Source organism: Giraffa tippelskirchi, chromosome 4 (genome assembly GCF_054371585.1).
Source record: "Giraffa tippelskirchi isolate mGirTip1 chromosome 4, T2T-mGirTip1v1.2.pri, whole genome shotgun sequence".
Taxonomy (NCBI): domain Eukaryota; kingdom Metazoa; phylum Chordata; class Mammalia; order Artiodactyla; family Giraffidae; genus Giraffa; species Giraffa tippelskirchi.
Genome location: NC_137278.1, coordinates 32,759,782 through 32,775,573, shown reverse-complemented (window position 1 = coordinate 32,775,573; position 15,792 = coordinate 32,759,782). Strand labels below are relative to the sequence as shown.

The 15,792-nt window shown below is 46.0% G+C and overlaps 1 protein-coding gene, 1 long non-coding RNA gene and 1 other non-coding gene across 15 annotated transcripts in view; 1 reads left to right on the top strand and 2 right to left on the bottom strand.

The window, feature by feature from the left end:
* The window catches only part of MAPRE3 (microtubule associated protein RP/EB family member 3), a 51,922-nt gene that overhangs the window by 10,776 nt on the left and 25,354 nt on the right, over positions 1–15,792 (bottom strand). For 2 of the 13 annotated variants that reach the window (XM_081484084.1, XM_081484089.1), the window contains exons 1-2: positions 2,428–2,515; positions 2,280–2,303 (exon numbers count right to left, since the gene is read on the bottom strand). The exons of 7 other annotated variants lie outside the window; for them this stretch is intronic. The gene's annotated coding sequence lies outside the window, so the exon portion shown is untranslated. Of the gene's footprint in view, positions 1–2,279; positions 2,516–15,792 lie in introns of those variants that run through there. 4 more of the 13 variants (XM_081484081.1, XM_081484087.1, XM_081484082.1 and 1 more) reach the window with 2 other exon arrangements.
* On the top strand, positions 2,653–13,502 carry LOC145503788 (uncharacterized). Its single transcript, XR_014051771.1, has 2 exons — positions 2,653–2,757; positions 11,391–13,502. It is a non-coding gene; the product is annotated as an uncharacterized LOC145503788 (long non-coding RNA).
* On the bottom strand, positions 4,881–5,030 carry LOC145504079 (small nucleolar RNA SNORA62/SNORA6 family). Its single transcript, XR_014052061.1, has one exon. It is a non-coding gene; the product is annotated as a small nucleolar RNA SNORA62/SNORA6 family (small nucleolar RNA).

The following is a 15,792-nucleotide window of genomic DNA, read 5'->3' as shown; positions in this document are numbered from 1 at the left end:
GCTTTTATGTCTATATAGTTTAAAATATACTCCTGATATACAACCAGGTATTAGAACCACAGTCCTCATCTGATGCATTGCGTGGCCCGCACTGCAATAGCACATGCTGTATATTGGGGGGGGGGCGGGTCACACGAAGTAGGGTGGCAGGGTGGGGTGGGTATGGGTGGGCAGCTGATACGTGGAATAGAGCCTTGTCTCCACTCAGGACTGGCTCTGGTTCTTTCAGGTGATGCTACCCTCTGGCCCAGCTGGGGTTCATTTTGGCTCAGGAAGACTCATCCAAGGCACTCAGGGCTCTCTGCAAGGATCTCCAGTCACACTTGCTGGGGGTCATGAAGAAACCCATCTCCTAGTTCTCTTATTCCTTGTCAGGATGGGGTGGGGGGTGGGGGTGCAGGATGCCCTTCTTTTAATGCTCCTCTCCTAGATTTGGCCCTATAAATACAGCTAAATTGTGACCAGCAGGTGGCACCAGGTCCTGGGCAAAGACCCCTTTAAAAGTTTCTCCCATCCCTAAATTCCCCTCTCCATAGCTCAATTCAGATAAGGAAGAGCTCCTGATTTTGACCCTGTCCCTCAAAGAGGAAGCCTGGTTGTGTCAAAAGCTGGTGGTATCAGGGCAGCGGCTTGGGTGGAATCCTCGTTCCTGACCCAAGTGCCCTCTAAGAACTGAACGAACTGGAATTGGCTAGGGCATTGGGTCAACTCTAAGATTCTGGACTCAACTAAACCAACCCCCCAATTCCCCAGAGCCATAAGTTAAACGCATCAGTGGATCCAACTTCCAATGACTTTTTGTACTGGGGGTTGACTCAGGCCTAGACTCAAGCCAGACTAGCTTCTGGGGGTGAAGGTATATAAAGCATCCACCCAGGTATCTTGCCCTAAGTGGACCAGTTACCCACCACTGCAGCTGAGACAAAATCTGAGACAACTCTTAAAGTGAATGCACCTGTAACCAAGGGCTGGGTCACCTCCCCTAAGAGAACGGTAGGCAACACCTAGAGGAGGCAGGCTCTGTTCCAAGGGCTACAGTAGCTGGCTACTGTTCCACCCCCATCCCTGTGTTTCTACCCTGGCCTCTACCACATGGTGACTGTCAGGAGAAACAGCTGACTGGGTTGTAGTATGTCACTGTCCAGCCTGAAACCCTATTCAAGAATAAGACTGAGGACACAGCCTTGGGAACAATCTGCTCTGCGGGGTTTTGACTCCTGCTACCAGGACTGGGGTCAAGGGAAACAAAAGTTGAGGAGGTTTAATCTGGTGATGTGCAAAATCATTTCCTATGCGAGGACCATCAGGTTCACAATGCAGTCACTGGTAATGGGAAAGACAGTTATCACTCATCAGGAAAGGTGGAGCTGTCAGTCATCCTGCAGTCAGAGGCCTCCAACATGGTCATCAAGACCAAATCTGAACATCCCATGGCTGGAAAGAGTTTCTAGAGACCATCCAGTTCCTTCCCAGATCGATCCCTAGGACTGCACTTAGAGCTAGGCATTTATATTCCTAAATCATAAATAAGACTGCATAACTCTGAAAGCTCACATTCTAATGTTTAATAACCTTATCACTGGCCTAAATCTAACTTTGACTTTTTAAGTCTTCAGTGGAGCTCTACCTTGCACAAATATGTCTTGGAGATAACCCAGGGGTTACCTGCTCAGTCTTCTCTAATTCTTTGGTCCCTAGAACTCCTTGCAGTTCCCAGTTCCTTCTGTTCCCCACAGCTATGAGGGACACACTGGGTCTTTCAGCCCTGCAGTGGGGTGTTGGATCTACCTCCAGCAGGCTCCAAAATGGTTGCTTTAAGAATACCAGATCTCCAGTCACACAACTTGAGCTTAAATCCTGGCTCTAACATTTCCTAGTTGCTTGACTTTGGGCCTCAGTTTCCTCATCAATAAAATGGGGACAATGAGAGTCCCCACTTCACAGAGTTGTTTCAAGAACTAAGTGAGTCATGTGTATAAAGTGCTGGACAGAGCCTGGCACCCGGTAAGCACTTGGTCAGTATTATCAGCATTATTAGGGCAGACACTGAGATCCAAGGTCACATATTTGAGAAGCAAGTGCCCAACACACATCCAGCTTCAGGCCTCCAAGATCCTGGAACGCCAGTCTAGGAGGGAGACAGACCACAGAATTGTGCCTTTTTCTGCCCTTTCTACCTGGGAACAACCATCTGGGCTACCTGAAGCTGGGGCTTCTAACCACAATCCCTCCCCAACTCCAGATTTCCCATACATTCTGCTTTGTAGATGCCATCCTACCGGTCAGGAAAACTGGAACAGACGCTGTGGGATCAGAGTAGAGAGAACTCGGAGGAGTTTGACAAAATGTTTCCTGCTCCTGACATGGGGCAATGCCCATTGTCATCGGGTTACCCCTTCCTGCCCGGGCCCAGGGGGCTGAAGTCACCTGTTTGGAAAGTCTGAAAAATTGTTACCCCTTGCCCCCTGGGTTACACACCCAAGTTATCCTGGGATTGCATGGAGGCAATAAATGCAGGCAGGGAGGCAGGGTTCTGAGGGACTGGAGGAGCCCTGCCAGCGGGTCACAAAGCCCTGGCAGACCCAGCCAATCACCTTCTTCTCATGGTTAACCCAGGACCTGACTCATGGGGAGGCTCAGCCTCCTGAAGCTGAATTTAAAAAGGAGAAATGGGGCAGGTGGAGTAGTTCCAGGGCTGCTGGGGAACACGCCCACTCCAGCAGATCCAGGACAGGGATCTGGACCATGCAGGCTCAGGTAGGAACTGGAGCTTCTCCAGGATTCTGTTCTCATTGCACTTTTAGGTCATGTAGCTCTTCCCTAAGATCCTGAACCCTGCTGAGGTCCCAGCCACTGGAGTTCTGAACACGCCCTGCTGACTGTGATCTGAATTCTAAAGAGTTAGGTCTGGATAATGGGGCTCTACCCTTGCAGCTGCTGTCCCGGGAAGGTGTCCTTTGGGGAGTCCTAGCCAGACTGCTCTATCTGGTCATTACTCAAAGGGTTAATGGGAATACAGGAGGGGAGTACACAGAACTCCTCACTAGCTAAAGTTAATCATTATTAGTAGGGTCCATGTCAGTGGGCAGGTAGAAAGGCAAACCTTTCTTTCAAATGGTTCTCTACTGAAGATCTTTAAGTTCCACAAACACTTAACTTTTTAAGCCAAAAAAACTTTCATGATGGGATCTGCCATCAGAGCAAGATTACCAGCAGCAGACTCCTGAAGCTGCGGGGTGTGGGGAAGCCAGGTTGAATGGCAGACATGGCTCGGCTATGGGCTCTGCCACTCACTGCCCATGAGACTTTGAGCAAGTATCGAGTTGGCCAAAAAAGTTCATACTGGTTTTCTGTAACGTGTTGCGAAAAACCCAAATGAACTCTTCGGTCAACACGATAGTTTGAAGTATCCAAGCCTCAGTTTTCAGGTCTGAAGGGTCAGGATGATTCTCTTGAGCATGGCATTGCTGTGGGCTTAATGAGATACCCCGCCTTTGGGAACCAGATGTTCATCATCTCCCCACTTTGGGGGCTGAGCAACCTTGATGACAGGCAGAGGATGATCGATGTGTCTGATTCATGTTCTTCTTCCCAGGACCCTGGCAAACTCCTCACAGAGCTCTGATCAGGTGCCTGAGCAGGGGGAGAGCAGGGGCAGCTGTGGCTTCAGGTTGTGGTTCTTCGGCAGCTATGCTGGCGCTCTGGTGCCCATTTCTTTCCTTCACTAGAAGTAGCCTGGAGCCCTGGACACAGCAGCTGTTCAATAAACACTGCTGGATGAAGGAATGAATGGGAGTGGCTGAACTGCAGTGTGGGGTTTCAGATGGCAAGTGGGTTCAGAAAGGGTCAACCCAGGGATCGAACCCAGGTCTCCCACATTGCAGGCGGATTCTTTATCGACCAGAGCAGCCCAATCCTGCGCTAGCACTGTGCATAATCAAGTCAGTCTTCCTGTCTCAGTGCCATGGTATGGGAGGAGCGACTCTTCTGGCCACATTTGCTTTCTGTTGACCACAAGGAGCAGGAGAGGAGAAAACAGGCTGCACCTGTTGGCCACATACAACCAGATGCAGCCTGAAGCCCCTGTATGCTCAGCAAGAGATTGAAAAAGACCTCTTCCTCTGATACAAGGAAAAGAGAAATGAAGTGAAGTGACAGTCCCTCAGTCGTGTCCGACTCTTTGTGACCCCATGGACTGTGGCCTGCCAGGCTCCTCTGTCCATGGGATTCTCCAGGCAAGAATACTGGAGTGGATTGCCATTTCCTTCTCCAGGGGATCTTCCTGACTCAGGGATCGAACTTGGGTCTTCCACATTGCAGGTAGATTCTTTACCATCTGAGCCACAGGGGAGGAAGCCCATATAGCTGCCAGACTGCTCAGAGCAGGGCTCTGGGATGGTTCTGAGAACAGAACTTGGTACCTGTTGGGAGGACGCCCCAGTCGGGACTGGCTCTCAGGCCAGCTCTGTGCACACCTCCAGGGAGGGGTATGCTAGCCCACCTGCGGCCTGAACGTAGAGAGGGAGGGGGCTGCAGCAGCGGCTGGGACATGTGGGGTAAAGAACATTCGTGTCTGCAGCCCTAATAGGCTTGCTGTCTCCTTCCTGATCTTTCATGCTTCAAAAGCAGCTCTGGTCTTTGGGGGCACATTCAAATCATGTCACTTAATCTTTTCACAGGATGTTTCCTCTGGCTGACAGTTGTCATCTGGCCAAGCGGCACGTTCTCCCCTCCTCTGAAACTGGATTCTATGAATCATTCAGTCTACTCTCCCTCCAGCCCAGGCCCAGGCCTTTCTCTGCTCTCAGAGCCCCTCTCCCCTTCCCCTACCATAGCCAATCCACCAGTTTTACTTCCTGGCCTTTTATTAAAAAAAATACTTTTGTAGCAAGTATTATTATCAAACTCCACTCATTGGGCCAGCAACCCTTGTGGTGTTAGAGAAAAACTTGCCCCTCACGTAGCACACCACCTACACTTGTGAGTTCATCAGCCAGCAGCCTCAGCTCCAAGTTCTAACAATGTGCATCTCCTTGTCTTTTGGACAGGCTGCTTATTTCATACTCTGACCTTTCCACCAGCAGGTCTACCTGACGATGTTCAGAACAAACCTGGCAACGTTCAACATCTGAGTCTTTTCCTCTTGTGAAGATTCTCATTCTTCACATCCCCAAGACTTTAACTGCCCCCACTACAGGCAACAGTCATTCCGCCTCAATGAGGATGTACAGTGAGGGGTATCTTCAGGCCTGTACGCCTTCAAAGAGCTTCCCTCCTGATCTACCATGGTGCTTGATGTTCCCACTACAAATGCCACTCTTGTGAATTATACAGCATTTGTCTCCAAAAAACCTTAGTTATTATCTCAGTTTTAAATATGAGAAGATGAAGACTCTGGGTTCAAGTGACTCACTCAGATTTAAGATCAACCACTGGCGAGGCCAGACCATGAACCCAGGCCATCTGCACCCTAATCCTGTGCTCCTCCCATACCATGGCACTGAGGCAGGAAGACTGACTTGATTTTGCACAGTGCTAGTGCAGGATGGGGCTGCTCTGGTCGGTAAAGAATCCGCCTGCAATGTGGGAGATCTGGGTTCGATCCCTGGGTTGAGAAGATCCCCTGGAGGAGGGCATGGCAACCCACTCCAGTATTCTTGCCTGGGGAATCCCATGGACAGAGTAGCCTTGTGGGCTACAGTCCACAGGGTTGCAAAGAGTCGGACACGACTGAGCAACTGAGCACAGCACAGCACAGTGCAGGATGACTTGCCCTGATTTCGGCTCCTGAGCATTAGGAGAAAGGAAAGGAAATGTCAAAGGTTTTCTACTTTATATTTCTCTCTCCAAGCTACTGCAGCATTGCTCACTCTGCAAGGGTTTATTGACCATTTCTGTAACGTGCTAATCCCTCCACAAGGTACCATGAGGACACAGGATGATTTTAAGTCATGGGTCTTCTCCTCAAGGAGCCTTTGTTTGGTTGAAGAAATAAGAGTAACTCATAAAACAGCACAAGATTCCACAAACCAGAATATATGAAGCACTAACTTGTGTGAGTGCATTTGGCCTTTAAGTGCTCCAGGAGAGTGTAGAGGATGAGAGCGGCCTTAGTAGTTAAATGGCTTCTGGGGGAAAGTGGCACCAAATTTAAGACTTTAAACATGGTAGGATGTTAGAGAGAAGTGAAGAGAAAATGGAAAGTTTGGGACACGGGAAACATGTTTACCATTACTTTCCTTTGAAAACTGAGCATGAGACCGATGATCATATCTTAGAGGAATGTTACAGGATGCGATCAAGAGAGGAAATGGGAGAGGCAGGTGGTGTCCCTGGCACCAAGGAGCAACCAGTTTCGATGAGGAGGTTACCTGCCCTGTTTAATGAAGTTACCAGACCTTGGATGGAGAAGTGGTCAATAGATTGTGCAAGGAGAAATGATGAAACTCTGAGTCGTTGTGTTGGAGTGTGAGGACTGAATCTCGACCTGAAGACAATTATGGAGCCCCAGATTATTTGCCTGAGAGGATGTGGACGAGAGAAATCAGGGGTTTGTCACCAAGGCAGGTGGGCCTGCAGTGGCAGGGCAGGTGGACTTGATAGAGACTGAGAGCTTGCAAGGTGAATACCTTGCTTCTTTCAGTAAAATCTGGAAAATTCATGTCCTATCCTTAAATTCTAGGTTGCATCTGTCTAAGGAGGCTCATGAGTGCAATCTCATGGTCTTTCTAAAGTTTTTACAACATGGTATCATGAAAGAAATGAGGGAATGAACAAGAAATTCAATATAATAAAGTCTTAACTAAGTTGAACGTTTGGAGAATGTTTTAAATATGAATATACTGTTCTGTTTAACTGTGGTTAACCAAACCCCTCTTGGGGCTTTAGTTTTGAAAATTACCGTATTAAAGCAGGGTTACTAAGGATTTTTCAGAGCCTCTGATTCACTTACTCACTGATCACCGTTTGTAGAGTGTGTGCTCCAGGCACTGAGCCTGGCAAGAGGCCTACAGGAAGGAAGGGGACCTACTCTGTGTCCTTGAGGATTTCATAGACTAGTCTGGGAGCTAAACAAGTGGACAAAATAACCAAAGGGCGACACATTACACTACAACCCCAGATGCAGGAAGGGCATGCTGCTGGAGTAACTCTGCTGTCTGGGTCAGGGAAGGCTTCTAGAAAAAGCATAGTTTGAGTGGGGTCTTGAAGAAGAAGCTTATCAAGGAAACAAGAGTCAAGACTATAGAGGAACAGACTGAGAGGAGGGGGCGGATTTTGAATAGTTTACCCCAAAATGCGTGCTGGAGGCAGAAGAGGATGTGGTTAGTGGTAGAAGCTACAAGCAAGAGCTCCATAAGAGAACTGGGAGTTATTCCATCCTGGGAGAAGCTCATCAAGGGATTTCCCCCCCCACGTATACAAGATATTTGTAACAATGCAAAAATATCCCTAACACTACGATAGTTAAAATAGTTGAGCATCATTTCCAAATCAAAAATACAGCAAATGAAATTACAGTGCTTAGAAACTGCATTAAACGTATAACTCTTGGGGTGTTAGCTTATATTATCTTTTCTGGCAAAAACTGAAGAGATTTCCAAGTGCTCCTTGTAGAAATCAAGTGTCCCTCCAAATTTTTGTCAACTCTTTATTTTGAAATGATTTTAGACTCACAGCTGCAAAATAGGACAAAGAATTCCCATGTATCCTCGTCCAGCTTCCCCAATAACATCTTACATAACAATTGTTAAGGCCAGGAAATTGACGTTGGTACATTATTTACTGAGTTACAGGCCTTATTTGGATTTCGTGAGCTTTTACACACCCTCTTATTTTGCTGCTGTTGTTGTACAGTCTAAGATATGTTATCACATGTATAGATTCATGTCCCGAGGACACAGACTGTTCCATAACCTCAAAGAAACTCCCTCATGCTACCCCCTCATAGCTATGCCCTCCTCCTACTCTGATCCCTGGCAACCAGAGTGTGCTTTCTATCACTATAATTCTGTAATTTTAAGAATGTTATAGAAATGGGGACCTCCCTGGTATCTCAGCTGGTAAAGAATCCGCCTGCAATGCAAGAGACCTTGGTTCGATTCCTGGGTCGGGAAGATCCGCTGGAGAAGGGACAGGTTACCCACTCCAGTATTCCTGGGCTTCCCTGGTGGCTCAGCTGGTAAAGAATCTGTCTGTAATGCAGGAGACCTAGGTTTGATCCCTGGGTTGGGAAGAACCCCCGGAGAAGGGAATAGCTACCCACTGCAGTATTCTGGCCGGGAGAATTCCATGGACTGTATAGTCCATGGGATCGCAAAGTATGGTCCGAGTACATTGCTGAATAATGGTGCAAGGGTGGACACACCACAGTTTATCCATTCACCCACTGAAGGACATCTGGGTTGTTTCCAGTTTTGGATGATTATAAAAAAACCCTATGAGAACCTTCCTCAGCCTTCTCTTGCTTTGTTCATGACAGTCTAGCTTTGGCAGTTCAGTTCAGTTCAGTCACTCAGTCATGTCTGACTCTTTGCAATCCCATGAACCGCAGCATGCCAGGCCTCCCTGTCCATCACCAACTCCCAGAGTTTACCCAAACCCATGTCCATTGAGTCGGTGATGCCGTCCAACCATCTCATCCTCTGTCGTCCCCTTCTCCTCCTGCCTTCAATCTTCCCCAGCAAGAGGGTCCTTTCAAATTAGTCAGCTCTTTGCATCAGGTGGCCAAAGTATTGGAGTTTCAGCTTCAACATCAGTCCTTCCAATGAACACCCAGGATTGATCTCCTTTAGGATGGACTGGTTGGATCTCCTTGCAGTCCAAGGGACTCTCAAGAGTCTTCTCCAGCACCACAGTTCAAAAGCATAAATTCTTCGGTGCTCAGCTTTCTTTATAGTCCAACTCTCATATCCATACACGACTACTGGAAAAACCATAGCCTTGACTAGACGGACTTTTGTTGGCAAAGTAATGTCTCTGCTTTTTAATATGCTATCTAGGTTGGTCATAACTTTCCTTCCAAAGAGTAAGCATCTTTTAATTTCATGGCTGCAATCACCATCTGCAGTGATTTTGGAGCCCCCCAAAAGAAAGTCAGCCACTGTTTCCACTGTTTCCTCATCTATTTGCCATGATGGGACCAGATGCCATGATCTTAGTTTTCTGAATGTTGAGCTTTAAGCCAACTTTTTCACTCTCCTTTTTCACTTTCATCAAGAGGCTCTTTAGTTCTTCTTCACTTTCTGCCATAAGGGTGGTGTCATCTGCATATCTGAGGTTATTGCTATTTCTCCCGGCCATCTTGATTCCAGCTTGTGCTTCCTCCAGCCCAGCGTTTCTCATGATGTACTCTGCATATAAGTTAAATAAGCAGGGTGACAATATACAGCCTTGACGTACTCCTTTTCCTATTTGGAACCAGTCTGTTGTTCCATGTCTAGTTCTAACTGTTGCTTCCTGACCTGTAAACAGGTTTCTGCTTTGACAGAGATCACTCCAAACTTTTCTGTCCTCTGGAACTACAAATCTGACTGGGTTTTGTAGGTGGGAGACCTAGGCAATAGGCTGGGGAGGAGCTGAGAAGACACAAGTACACAAGCAACTCTTTGGACTGACTGTTCCGAAAATTATGGGTGTGTCTCAGTTTAAACCTAAGTTTGTGCCCCTCAAGGCCAGGCTCCTACTTCTTACATGCATTTATACCTTAACCCCAGTCTGTGAACTCATCTTTCTAGATGCATGATTTCAGCAAGGATACTTCGGGATCACAGTGGCAGTTCAGGCAGCCTTTAATTTGAACAAAATTGAGAGGAGCTTTAAAACAAAAGGGGAACAAAGCTTCAAACATACAATTGATTGCAGGATCATTGGAGCTGAATCCATTAAGGTTCAGAAAGATCTGTCTAAATTTCTACCCAACTTGCACAAAATCTTCTTAAATCAGAAGCTGAGGAAAGACTAAAATAGTCAAAAGCATAATAGAGAAAGGACTCATCATATCTTGAACAAGTAAGTCATCATAATACCCATTGTGTGGGGATACAGATTTACTCACGACCTTGGGGTCATAAATATGATAGACATTCCCTGACCAGAATCAAATACTCTTTCTTTTATCTCTAGTGCCTCCTGAGGTTCCATATTTTACAGTCACAGCTTCATGTTCTGCTTCTTTAGTGTTCCTTTAGGTCAAAATAGTCAATATTTGTTTGCCTCTTTTTGGGAAAATCAACAATTTACATGGACTGTTATACCTAAAAGATTTACTGAGGCTATTCATACTTTTCACAAGTCCCCAAACACAACCTCAAGGATCTTAAATTTCCCTGTGATTCTTGATGTGGTTGACCTTTTGCTGTATCCTAATGAAGAGAAAAGCTCTACCACTGATTCTAGCTATTGTTTTCTTTCAGAAAGGGCATAAGGTGTTTTGTGTGTGTGTGTGTGTGTGGCCGCCCCCTGTGATATGCGGGGTCTTAGTTCTCTGACCAGGGATTGAACCCAGGCCCCCTGCAGTGGAAGCACAGAGTCTTAACCACTGGACTGCCAGGGAAGTCTCAAAGTGCATAAGGTTTTTAAAGAGAAGTTACAGTTTTGTCAAAGTAAAGTTCATTATGCAGGCATGATTTATCCCAGGAAGGTAAATTCTTTACTTCTGATTATAGGCCATTTAGAATGTCCCAACTTTTCTGAAATTATCATACTTACAACTTAATCACGTCCTTGGTATGCAAGTCCCTTCCTTGGGAATCTCAACATGAAGAGGCCTTTTGTGAGTTAAATTAGCCCTTCAGCAGCCTCCCACTCTGGGCTCACCTAATTATCATAAACATTTCTGTCTGTGTTTGTGAGATCTGGACAAACTGTTGGTGTTATGAGTCACTTTCACGGGACTCATCAGACATCAAGTCTACCGCAGACTCTCTTGACTGTGGCAAGGCCTGCCTACTCAGCTCTCTTAAGGAAATTAGCCCTAGTGGCTAAGAGTGGGGGCTTTTGTCCACTTGGTTTCAGGGTGTCCTTTAAATCTGAAAATCCCTCTTGCTGTACGGTGTTTGTAGCTCACTGAAAATACATGTGTCTCAGTAGGCAGGCTTATCCCCAGTGAAACCCTATTATGTTCTCTCCCACATACTTCGATTCACTGTAGTATTTCTTCAAATTTTGCTGCTCTACTTTTACATGCCTTGTTCTCAACGAGGTCATTTTGGTCTATTGGTTTCTGCTCTAGGAAAAAGAGACTGCTGGAAAATTCAAGAAGGAGAAAAACTGGATCTTGATTTAAGAACCAAAACTTTGGCCACTCAAGCGGAGGCAGGGTTGCTGTCTATTCTTGTAACGCCAAAGGTCACGTGCACATAAACATTCTCTTCCTTTCTTTTCCCTCATAGTGGTAATAACTGATGGTAGCTTGCCCTCAGAGGGACTCAGAGAACTCAGTGTCCTTGGGACAGTGCTTCTCACACTCTGCGTGCCACCTCTCTGGAGGTCAAGGTAAGGTCGTGATGGGACCATCTAAATAGAATTCTTATCATTTCCTTCCTGGAATCACGATTCTAGAGTTTTCCTTCTCTTAGTCTGGATGGTGGTAGTGTGGTGGTGGGGCCTGGTCTCACTGAGCACAGACTCACTTGGGTTCATCAGTCACTTATTTGTTCACACACGAATCTCTGCTTCCATGTATGAGTACTGAAGCACCTACTGTGTGCACAGAGATGACCTGGCCAGAGGAATCCTTCTCTCAGCCCTAGATGACTCCTTGTTTGAGGGGGAGGGCTGTAAGCAGTGGCTAACTGCTGACTAGTTAATAACTATCTTGAAGGGACGTGCAGGGATAAGTCACTTTTCTGGCTGCCTCCCCAGGAAACTGCAGCATGTACCCAAAGCAACTTCATATGATTAAAATCCCCCCTCCACCACCACCAGGCAGAATCTATCAATTCTGTCTTCTCAGCCTTCTCTCTGTTACAGATGATGAAATAGGTCTGGAAGGCCACTTCACCTGAGGTACCTCACAATGTGGGGGTGTGGGGAGGGCTGTTTCAAAAGAGGCCAGACCCCAGAAGCAGCTCAGTCCCATGCAAGCCAGGATGGCCTTGACTTAGAACTAAGATGGGACAAATGACGACTCCACGGTGGCAGAAAGGATTTTCAAAATAAAGGTGCCCAACATCACAAGTCCTCTGCAGGGTTTGTCAGGACAGGGACCTGCATCTGTCACCTGGAAGCACAGGAAGCCCTGCAGACCCACACCTCCGGGCAGGGGCTGGCTGAGCTTCTCAGCGTGCCTGCTCTGGGCTCCCAGAGGCTGTGGGTGCTTCAGTCTGGTCAGGGCTAGTGCAAAGTTAAATCCACGTGATGGTCCTAGGATAACAGCTTAGTGACAAACAAAAACCTGCTGTCGCGGGTGCAGAGGACTGTATTCCATGAAACATGGTTGGTGAGAGTAGAATTGAGAACAATCTCTTTGAAGGGCAATTTGGCCAAAAAATGGTATTAAAAGCCTTCACATTTTTTGTATAGTTTTCCACCTTAATTCTACTTATAGAATTAAGGAATTTGACACTAAAGCAATAATTATGGGTATACATAAAGCTTTTATGGTCTTCTCTGGTGGCTCAGACAGTAAAGAATCCGCCTGCAATGTGGGAGACCTGGGTTCGATCCATGGGTTGGGAAGATCCCCTGGAGGAGGGCATGGCAACCCGCTCCAGTATTCTTGCCTAGAGAATCCCCATGGACAGAGGAGCCTGGTGGGCCAAAGTCCATGGGGTTGCAAAGAGAGTTGGACATGACAGAGTGATTAAGCACAGCACATAAAGCTTTTATGATAAAGAAAAACTGGAAACAAGTGAAATGATCAATAACAATGAATTGTTAAACAAATCATGGTACATCTACACTACGCAGCTGCTTAGGACAATGATGCTGTAAAAGAATACGTAGTGACTCTTTGGCATCGCTCGCTGGCTAGCTGACTTAGCACCCACTCCTGACACCCTTTCCCCTCGCCTTTCTCCACTAGAGAGGCCACAAAAATGAAACACTTGTTTCCCAGCCTCTCCTACAACTAAGAGCCACCTTGAGATGTGAGGTAACAGCCAACAGGCTACTGAGCTGGGCTGTCCTTGATGACATCCTTGAGTTGTTCTCCCAGCCTGGACCTCCTACTTTCAGACTCTTGTCATATGAGGGACATATTCCTATTATTTATTTAAGCCACTGTTGGTTTGGTTTAGGATTTGCTGTTACCTGTACCCAAACATAATCCCAACTGAAAGACATGGAAAGATGTTTACAATATATTAAATCAGGGGAAAGTGTTACAGAGCAGAAATATACCCACAGGCATAGAAGAATAACGTGAGGGTGTATTCTTAAATAATAATTGTGGTTCTGTCTGATTGTGGGGTTATAGGAGATTTTTATTTTCTTCTTTGGATTTATCTGGATTTTCTAAATTTTTTACAACAAACATGGATAATTCCTGTGGCAAGGAAAAAGCTTGAAAAAATATATATTAAAAAAACAACAACAAGGTAGAGAAGTAATGGAAGAAACTTGTGGTCAGGCAGCAAGAAGTCTTTGACAATAGCTGCCCAAATAACCATTTTACAGCTTCTATTACTGTCTGGGGAGAAGGCAATGGCACCCCACTCCAGTACTCTTGCCTGGAAAATCCCATGGACAGAGGAGCCTGGTAGGCTACAGTCCATGGGGTCGCTAAGAGTCGGACACGACTGAGCGACTTCACTTTCACTTTTCCCTTTCATGCACTGGAGAAAGAAATGGCAACCCACTCCAGTATTCTTGCCTGGAGAATCCTAGGGACGGCAGAGCCTGGTGAGCTGCCGTCTATGGGGTCGCACAGAGTCGGACACGACTGAAGCGACTTAGCATAGCATTACTGTCTGGTTGGTTCAGGCTTCCTGGAGTGGTGGTTCTAGCCCTTTCTCGCTGGTTTCTCTGGTTTTGAAAGGTCCCCATTGGGTTCTAACCAGGCTCGCTGAGGCCCACCTCCACCAGCAGGGCACCATCCTCAGGGACAGCCCACGAGGGCACGAGAGCTCCGAGCACTTTCAATGCATCTTTCTCTCCTCTTCACTGGGGGGCTTGCTTCCCATCCCCAACCCCGTCTCATTTCTTGCTCTCCCCTGAGCTTCTTGGCAGAATCAAATGAGACGACTTATCTAAAAGTGCTTTGTACAGTATAAAGTGTAACAGAGTGTAAGTTATTTTCCTTATCTCTGCTCTTTCTGGCTCTTCTCCCTCCCTGTTTTCACTCTCCTTTCTCCTCTTCCCTTGTTTCTTTTTCCACTCCCTCCCCTGCCATGGTGTAACAAGGACACGAGGAGCCTGCATGGCCTTGAACCTGTACTTCTGTCATATTTCGCATGACCCTGCCCTGTACTTATTTGCTTACAGGCTTCTTGCCCTTGTTCAGCAGTGAGCTCCTTGAGCAGGAACCATGTATTTCGATCCCAAGAACCTTCCAATATCTGACTCACAGTATGCTCCTGGCAAATGTTTGCCTGATATCACTGAAGTACATTTTTAAGATTGTTTTGTTATCTGGATAAAGCACAAACACTCACACAGTAATATCAGTGTAAAATCAGTCTTCCATCTAAGTAAGTAGAAATGTGTTACCTGCATCTAAAAAATTAAAGTCTCACAGAGTATTTTTAAGAACTGAGAATTGACAAGATTAGCAGGTTGGAAAAACTAATTTTTTTTCTTCCAAACTGCAGTATTGATAAATGTATTTAAACTGAAATGGGAACATTAATGACAACGTGGAAACGAATGTTTCATGGTAAAATATTATAACTAATTTATAGTTTAAATCTGTTATACACTAAAATGCCATGTATTTGAATCCAATCCAGCCTCTCCCATTCTGGCCAAATTGTCAAACCGTTTATTTTTTATCATCCATCTCATCCTTTCCTGTCTCTCTGACATCATCGTTGTCCAAACTGTGACTTTGTGACTTGGTGGTATTCCTGCCTTTAGTCTTCTTTAAACTTTTTCACCCCTCAACGCAGGACAAACTTTCTAAAAACATCGCTTTAATCACCCCTGTGCCATGTGTGGTAAGTCTCTTCAGCCTTGTCCGACTCTTTCCGACCCTATGGACTGTAGCCCGGCAGGCTCCTTTGTCCATGGAGTCTCCAGGCAAGAATCCTAGAGTGGTTTGCCATGCCCTCCTCCAGGGGACCTTCCCCACCCAGGGATCGAACCCACATCTCTTACATATCCTGCATTGGCAGGCAGGTTCTTGACCACTAGCACCACTTGGAAAGCCCTTCAATGCTCCTACCCCCTGCTAAACCTCCAGGGGCCCTTCACACCTATGCGTATTCTATAGCATAAAAACCAGACTTGTGGCTTGCCACACAGCATTTAAGGTACCAATCTATCCTTTATATTGTTGTTTAGCTTAAGAACTGAGAATTGACAAGATTAGCAGGTTGGAAAAACTAATTTTTTTTCTTCCAAACTGCAGTATTGATAAATGTATTTAAACTGAAATGGGAACATTAATGACAACGTGGAAACGAATGTTTCATGGTAAAATATTATAATATCTTTCCAAATAGATATGTGCCTTGAAGTCAGGGATCACATATCATGTAATATACATCTTGGGCCCCACATATCTATACTTGTTCAAAAAAGAATAAAAATGTTTTAAATGCTCACTTTACAACTTTATCTGCTGAAGGGTTTGAACTTTTTTCCTGAAAATTCACTGGGAAGTTAAGAACTAATTCTTCACTACTTTTTTTC